The following is a 6989-nucleotide window of genomic DNA, read 5'->3' as shown; positions in this document are numbered from 1 at the left end:
AGAGAAGAAAAAGAAGTTACAAGAAAAGCCTATGGAAGAAAGGCTATGAGGAAGGAAGATCTAAAGTAAGGTATGGCAAGATCTTTGCCATTGAAGGCAAGATTTTGAAGAAGAGCTTCAAAATCCTCCATATCAAGAAAAGAAAGGATCCGCCTTTGCCAGAGAAAAAGATCTTAGTTGCAAAAGTTCATTTTCATTTTTGTTCATCAAAGAAAGAAAATAGCCTCTGGAGCTACGCATAGGAAGGAGCAAAAATAGAAGGAAAGAAGCGGCTCTAGGTCAGAAGATCATCAAGGGTTCGAATCCTTTCTTGGAGCCAAAGACAAGATCAAGGGTTCAGATTGAAGGAGTTTGATGAAAAGGGTTGAAAGAGGTACATGCATGTTGGTTTTTGGTTTTCCCTCTCTCTTCTCTTTGTTCGAACCGCTGCTGCTTTTGGTTGAAGAAGAAGTTACTTGGTTGAACCTGTTTCAACCTTGGAAGCTTCACCTTCTATATTAAGGGCGAACGACCAAGGGTTAAGATCAAGGAGAGAAAGTGAAAGCACAGAGTTATCATAGCTACCCGAGCTTCCTGAGTTCTTCTCCTTCAAAGATGTTCATTTTGTTTTCTTTTTCTTAGTATTGTCTGTCTGAGTCTCATGGTGAAAAAGGCAAACATGGAAAGGTTTGTAAGAAAAAACCAGTGAGAAGAAAAAGGCAATGATCAATATTAGAGAAAAAGCCATAGATGTCTCAGAGTTTCTTTGTACATCTTTCTGTTGTGTTTCATGATCCTGTGGGGATTTCCTTGCAAGTTGGGTTAGCACTTTGTGGTTGAAAGCTAGGTTTTGAGTCCTAGTCAAATTCAGATTGGGTGTAGAATCTGGATTTGTCCCAGATAGGAATGGGTAGTTCCTAGGAAGATATCGGTGTTTGTAATGTTGTGATAACATAGTAAAATTCTATCATTGTTGTGATGTAGACTGGATGTAGGCCACATTGCACCTAGTGGCTGAAATAAGATACATGTGGTGTTAATTCTTCTTCCCTACTCCTTTCTCTGTTTCTGTTTACCAGGAGACAAAAACAAAATATCTCACAACTCAATACGAGACAAAACAAAAGTGTCTCCCAACTCGACATGAAACAAAGTGCAGAAATATCTCTTGAAGTTCCTTTAAAAAGTCAGAAATCAATTTTCAGTGAAAAGGGGATCAGATTCAACCTCCCTTCTCTTAGTCACTGATTACCATAAATTGGTATTAGAGCTTGGTCTCAAAGAGATCAAGCTTTGTAGCTTGGAGAAAAGATTCTGATGGCAGTCAACAGTGGTTCAAATCTGGTGGCCTATACTTTGACAGAAGGGCAATCAAGCAACAGACATCCATTCTTCAATGGGAAGAACTACAGTTACTGGAAAGAAAGAATGAAGATTTTTGTTCAGTCTGTAGATTACAGGCTTTAGAAGATAATCTTGGAAGGTCCACAATTTACAACCACCGCAGGAGCTGATGGAGTGGTTGGTCCCAAGGCTGCAGCCGATTGGAATGAAGATGACAGAAAGAAAATAGAGCTTAATGCTAAAGCTGTCAACTTGCTTAACTGTGCTGTCAGCTTCGAGGAATACCGATGGGTATCAAGATGCACAACAGCAAAGAAAATTTAGGACAAGTTTCAAGTCACTCATGAAGGCACAACCCAAGTCAAAAGATCCAGAATAGACATGTTGAACAGAGACTACGAAATATTTTCAATGAAGGTAGGAGAAACTATTGATGAAATGTTTGAAAGATTCAACATTATCATCACTGGCTTGGATGCTATGGGAATCAGACATCCAGAATCTGTGCTTGTGAGGAGAATATTGAGATGTCTCACTAAAAAGTGGGAAACCAAAGCTATAATAATAGCTGAGAGTAGTGGTATTGATGAAATGTCTTATAATGATCTGAGAGGAAACTTACTTGCTTTTGAAAATACTTATTTAAAGAGAGATACTAAAAGGAAAGGAGTTGCTCTCAAATCAGTCACTGAATCTCTAGATGATGAATCCAGTGATAATTTATCTGACGATGACTTTGTTTTGTTTGCCAAGAAATTCAGAAAAATGATAAAGTTGAAGGAACGGAATAAAGGAGGCAGTTCAAGGAAACCAAAGAGGGACCTAAACAAGGTGATCTGCTACAACTGTAAGGAAACTGGACACTTCAAATTCAATTTTCCTAAACTGAAGAAGGAGGATAGACCGAAAAGTGAAAAGAGGAAAGGACTCGTGGCATCATGGGAAGACTTGGAGAATGATTCGGATGAAGAAGAGGAAACTGAAACCAAGTCCCAAACCTGTCTCATGGCCGACATAGTAAATGAGGTAATATTTCCTGAACCTTCAACTGAAGACCTTCATCTTATGATAGATCATCTCAATAAAAAAAAAATCAGATGCTTCTTAGATGAAAACTATGATCTAGAATCTCAAGTTACCATTCTAAAAGCAGAAAATAGTTTTCTCAAAGATAAATTAAGGGAAGCCGAAACTACTATTGATTTTGTTGAAGAAAACAAGCGGTTAAATGTTGAACTTAAGAGCTGTGAATATCATGATTCTGTGATTGCAAATCCAAATTATTTTGAGGAAAATGAGTAGTTGCATAAAGAGGTAAAAAGACTTAAAGAAGACTTAGCCAGCTTTGCTCAAAGTTCTGAAAATTTAAATCAACTATTGGCTAGTCAAAAACCTCTTTATGATAAAGCTGGTTTGGATTTTCACAAATCTGAAAAATTTATTGAAAAATCTTCTTTTACCAACATGGCATCCTCTTTGGATGACATAAGGTTTCAAAATCCAACAAGCTTTAAAAAATAGCAACACAAAAAATTTTGTAGATTATGCAATCGGAATAGGCATTTTCCTATTCAGTGCTTCATAAGTGAAAGGATGATTAGAGATAAAGTTTACAAGATTGTTTGTGATTATAATGGCTTGGGACAAAAGAGATGGTTTGGAATTAAAGGATCCAAAAAGATTTGGATACCTAAGGTTACTTAAGTATTTTTGTAGGTTTGCCTAACATCCAAAAGAAAAGACAACATGTGGTATATGGATAGTGGGTGCTCTAGGCATATGACCGGAAAGTCAACATTCTTCATCAAGCTTGATGAGTATGATGGAGGTTTTGTTACTTTCGATGACAATGGAAAGGAAAAGATAGTGGTCATACGTAAAGTGGGTAAGAACTTCTCTTCTTTCATTAATGATGTTTTGCTTGTTGATGGATTAAAGCACAATCTACTAAGCATTAGCCAATTGTGTGATCTTGGATATTTGGTTATTTTTAGAAAATTAGACTGCTTGGTTATTTGTGAAAAAGTCGGTGATATTTTGTTTGAAGCAAAAAGATACAATAATGTGTATGGATTAACTCTAGAGGATTTAAAGGATAAAAAAATAACTTGTTTTACCTTTCTTGAATCTGAAAAATGGCTTTGGCATAAGAAATTGGGACATGCAAGCATGTACCAAATTTCTAAGCTTGTTAAAAAGAATTTAGTTAGAGGAATTCCAAATATTAAATTTGATAAAGATATTACTTGTGATGCTTGTCAACTAGGCAAATAAGTAAGATCATCTTTTAAATCCAAAGATGGAATTTTCACAAAAAAAGTCATTGAAAATGTTACATATTGATCTTTTTGGTCCTACTAGAACACAAAGTTTGGGAGGAAAACATTATGGTTTGGTAGTGGTAGATGATTATTCTAGATTTAGTTGGGTTCTTTTCTTAACTCACAAAAATGATGCGTTCTATGCTTTTTTATCTCTTTGCAAAAAGATCCAAAATGAAAAAGATTTAAAAATTGCTCACTTGAGAAGTGATCATGGAAAGGAATTTGAAAATCAAGATTTTAAAATTTTTTGTAATGAATTTGGAATAGCACATAACTTTTCATGCCCAAGAACACCTCAACAAAATGGGGTTGTTGAAAGAAGGAATAGAAGCCTTCAAAAAATGACTAGGGCAATGCTTTGTGAAAATGATATTCCAAAGTTTTTGTGGGCTGAAGCTGTAAACACAGCTTGTTATATTCTAAATAGAACCATTATTAGAAAAGGTTTAAAGAAAACTCTATATGAGTTTTGCAAAGGAACCCCACCTAATCTTAAGTATTTTCATATTTTTGGATGCAAATGTTTTGTTCTTAACAATAAAGAGATCTTGAAAAATTTGATCTAAAATCTTATGAAGGAATGCTTGTTGGATACTCCACCACTAGCAAAGCGTTTAGGGTTTACCTCAAAGAACATAGAACAATTGAGGAATCCATACACGTGTCTTTTTGTGATTCTAACTCTATTCCAAGTGCTGTATTAGATGATGATGTAGGTAGTGAAACTGATGTGAACCAAATAAAAAAAATCCCAAATCTGTCCCAATTGTTGAATCTGTCTATCCAGAAACTTCTCTTCAGAATGAAGGAGACATTTCTGTTTTATTTCCTGAACAAGCCAGAGAATCCAGAACAGAGTTGCCTACTGAAACTCGTCAAGGCAGAACCTTTCCTCAAAGGCCACGTGAATGGAAATTTCTGAAGGATTACCCTTATGAATTCATCATTGGAGATTCTTCACAAGGCATAACCACTAGATCCTCAAGCAAGAAGCAAATGGAACCAAGCAATGTTACCTTCTTGTCCCAATTGGAACCTCTTAATGTGAAGCAAGCTCTTGAAGACCCCTCATGGGTTAAAGCTATGGAAGAAGAGCTATCACAATTTGATAAGAATGAGGTTTGGACCCTTGTACCGAATCCCAATGGTAAAAAAGTAACCGGTACAAAATGGATTGTCAAAAATAAATTGGGTGAGGATGGTAGTGTTGTTCATAACAAGGCTAGATTAGTGGCCCAAGGTTACGATCAAGAGGAAGGTATTGATTTTGATGAGTCATTTGCTCCGGTAAGAATGGAAGCAATTAGGTTGCTTCTAGCCTATGCTGCCCACAAAGGTTTCAAATTGATGTCAAATGTGCTTTTCTTAATAGCTTTATAGATAGGGAAGTATTTGTGGCTCAACCCTCCGATTTTGAAAGCAAAGATTTTCTAAATCATGTTTTTAAACTTTCAAAGGCCCTTTATGGCCTTAGGCAAGCACCAAGAACTTGCCATGAAAGGCTTAGTGCCTTCTTGTTGGAAAATAATTTTCAAAGGGGAACCACTGATACTACTTTGTTTATAAAAGAATCTAATGATGATATCTTGCTTGTTCAAGTTTATGTGGATAATAGTGTTTGGTTTGGCCAATGAATCCTTGTGTGAAGAGTTTGGAAAACTTATGACTAGTGAGTTTGAAATGAGTTTGATGGGAGAATTAACTTTCAGTCTTGGTCTTCAAATCAAACAAACTCCTAGTGGTATTTTTATTCACCAAGAAAAATATGTCAAAGAGTTAATCAAGAAATTTGGTCTTGAAATTTCCAAACCAATGGGAACTCATATGCATCCAAACACTAAACTTGACAAGGATGAAAATGGCAAAGATGTGGATGAAACAAGATATAGAAGAATGATAGGATCACTCATGTATCTTACATCCTCTAGGCCGGATATTGTTCAAAGTGTGGGTGTGTGCTCTAGATTTCAATCTCACCCAAAAGAATCCTATCTTTCGGCCGTCAAAAGAATCATTAGATACATTAAGGGCACATGTGATCTTGGCTTATGGTATCCTAAATCTAATGAGTTTTGTGCAGTAGGGTTTTGTGATGCAGATTATGTGGGAGACCGAGTGGATAGAAGAAGCACGTCCGGAATGTGTTGCTTCCTTGGAAGCTCACTAAACATGTGGTCAAGTAAGAAGCAAGCCACTATTGCTTTATCTATGGCTGAAGCCGAATATATCTCCGCGGCTGCTTGTTGCTCTTAACTCTTATAGCTTAAAACTCAATTGGAAGATTACAAATGGAAAATCAATAGTATATCTTTGTTTTGTGATAACATTAGTGCAATAAATATTTCAAAAAATCCTGTACTGCACTTAAGAACCAAGCACATTGAGGTTCAATATCACTTTATTAAGGAACATGTGCAAAAGGGTACTATTGATATCCAATTTGTAAAATCTGAAGAGCAACTTGCTGACATTTTCACTAAACCTCTGTGTGAAGACAGATTTTGTTCATTAAGAAATAGTTTAGGGATGATGCATCTAAGCTCTATTGAAAAAATGTGAAATTCATGCTGCTGTGTGTTTTTGTCTCGTAGGTGATAAATCAGGGCAAGTGATGAGCAAGTCATTAAAAAGGGAGAGACTGAAATCTGGTACCTTGGACCCAAACCTGTTCAACCACCTTAAGCCCACTCTGTGATACTGGCTCATTATTTTTGGTATCATACATTTATTATTTTAAATAGTTTATTTTATGAAGGTTTTCACATCATATCTTCTAAAAGGGGAGTTTTGTCAAATCAAATCTTTTTCCTATAACTTCTCCCACTTTTCAAGGAAAGGTCTTTTCAATTATTCTTTTTGATTTTTAAAATCCTTATTGAAAACCGTTTTCATTGAATGCTGATGGCTTTAAATGAGATATCTTCCACTAAACATTTATGATAGTGTAACCTCTATCCACCTTCCACTCTCTTCAGCACTCTCTTCATCTTCTCTTTCTCCATTTTACTTCCTTCAACATGAGAAAGAAACTCCCTACCCAGAGAAGCACCCGAACCCCCATTCCTAAAAATCCTCCATCATCCAAAGGACCTCAAACTCACATTCACATACACATTCACTCTCACTCATCTTCTTCACCCTCCTCTCATTCCACTGCTTCTATGGCTAGAAAAATCATACATGCAAAGGGTTCTACACGCAAGGAAGACGGATCATCACAGAAAAAAGTTTCAAAGGGGAAGGGGCCTATGCCCAAAGAAGATGACGACTCTCCCTCTTCACCTTCCCGCCGCTCTCCACCGCCAAGGCGCTCCACCCCTCATCCCACAGGTCGCTCTGCCC

The sequence above is a fragment of the Arachis ipaensis genome, chromosome B08 (assembly GCF_000816755.2).
Source record: "Arachis ipaensis cultivar K30076 chromosome B08, Araip1.1, whole genome shotgun sequence".
NCBI classification, from domain to species: Eukaryota; Viridiplantae; Streptophyta; class Magnoliopsida; order Fabales; family Fabaceae; genus Arachis; species Arachis ipaensis.
The sequence above is the reverse complement of the archived record's forward strand: the minus strand, read 5'-3'. Positions refer to the sequence as shown.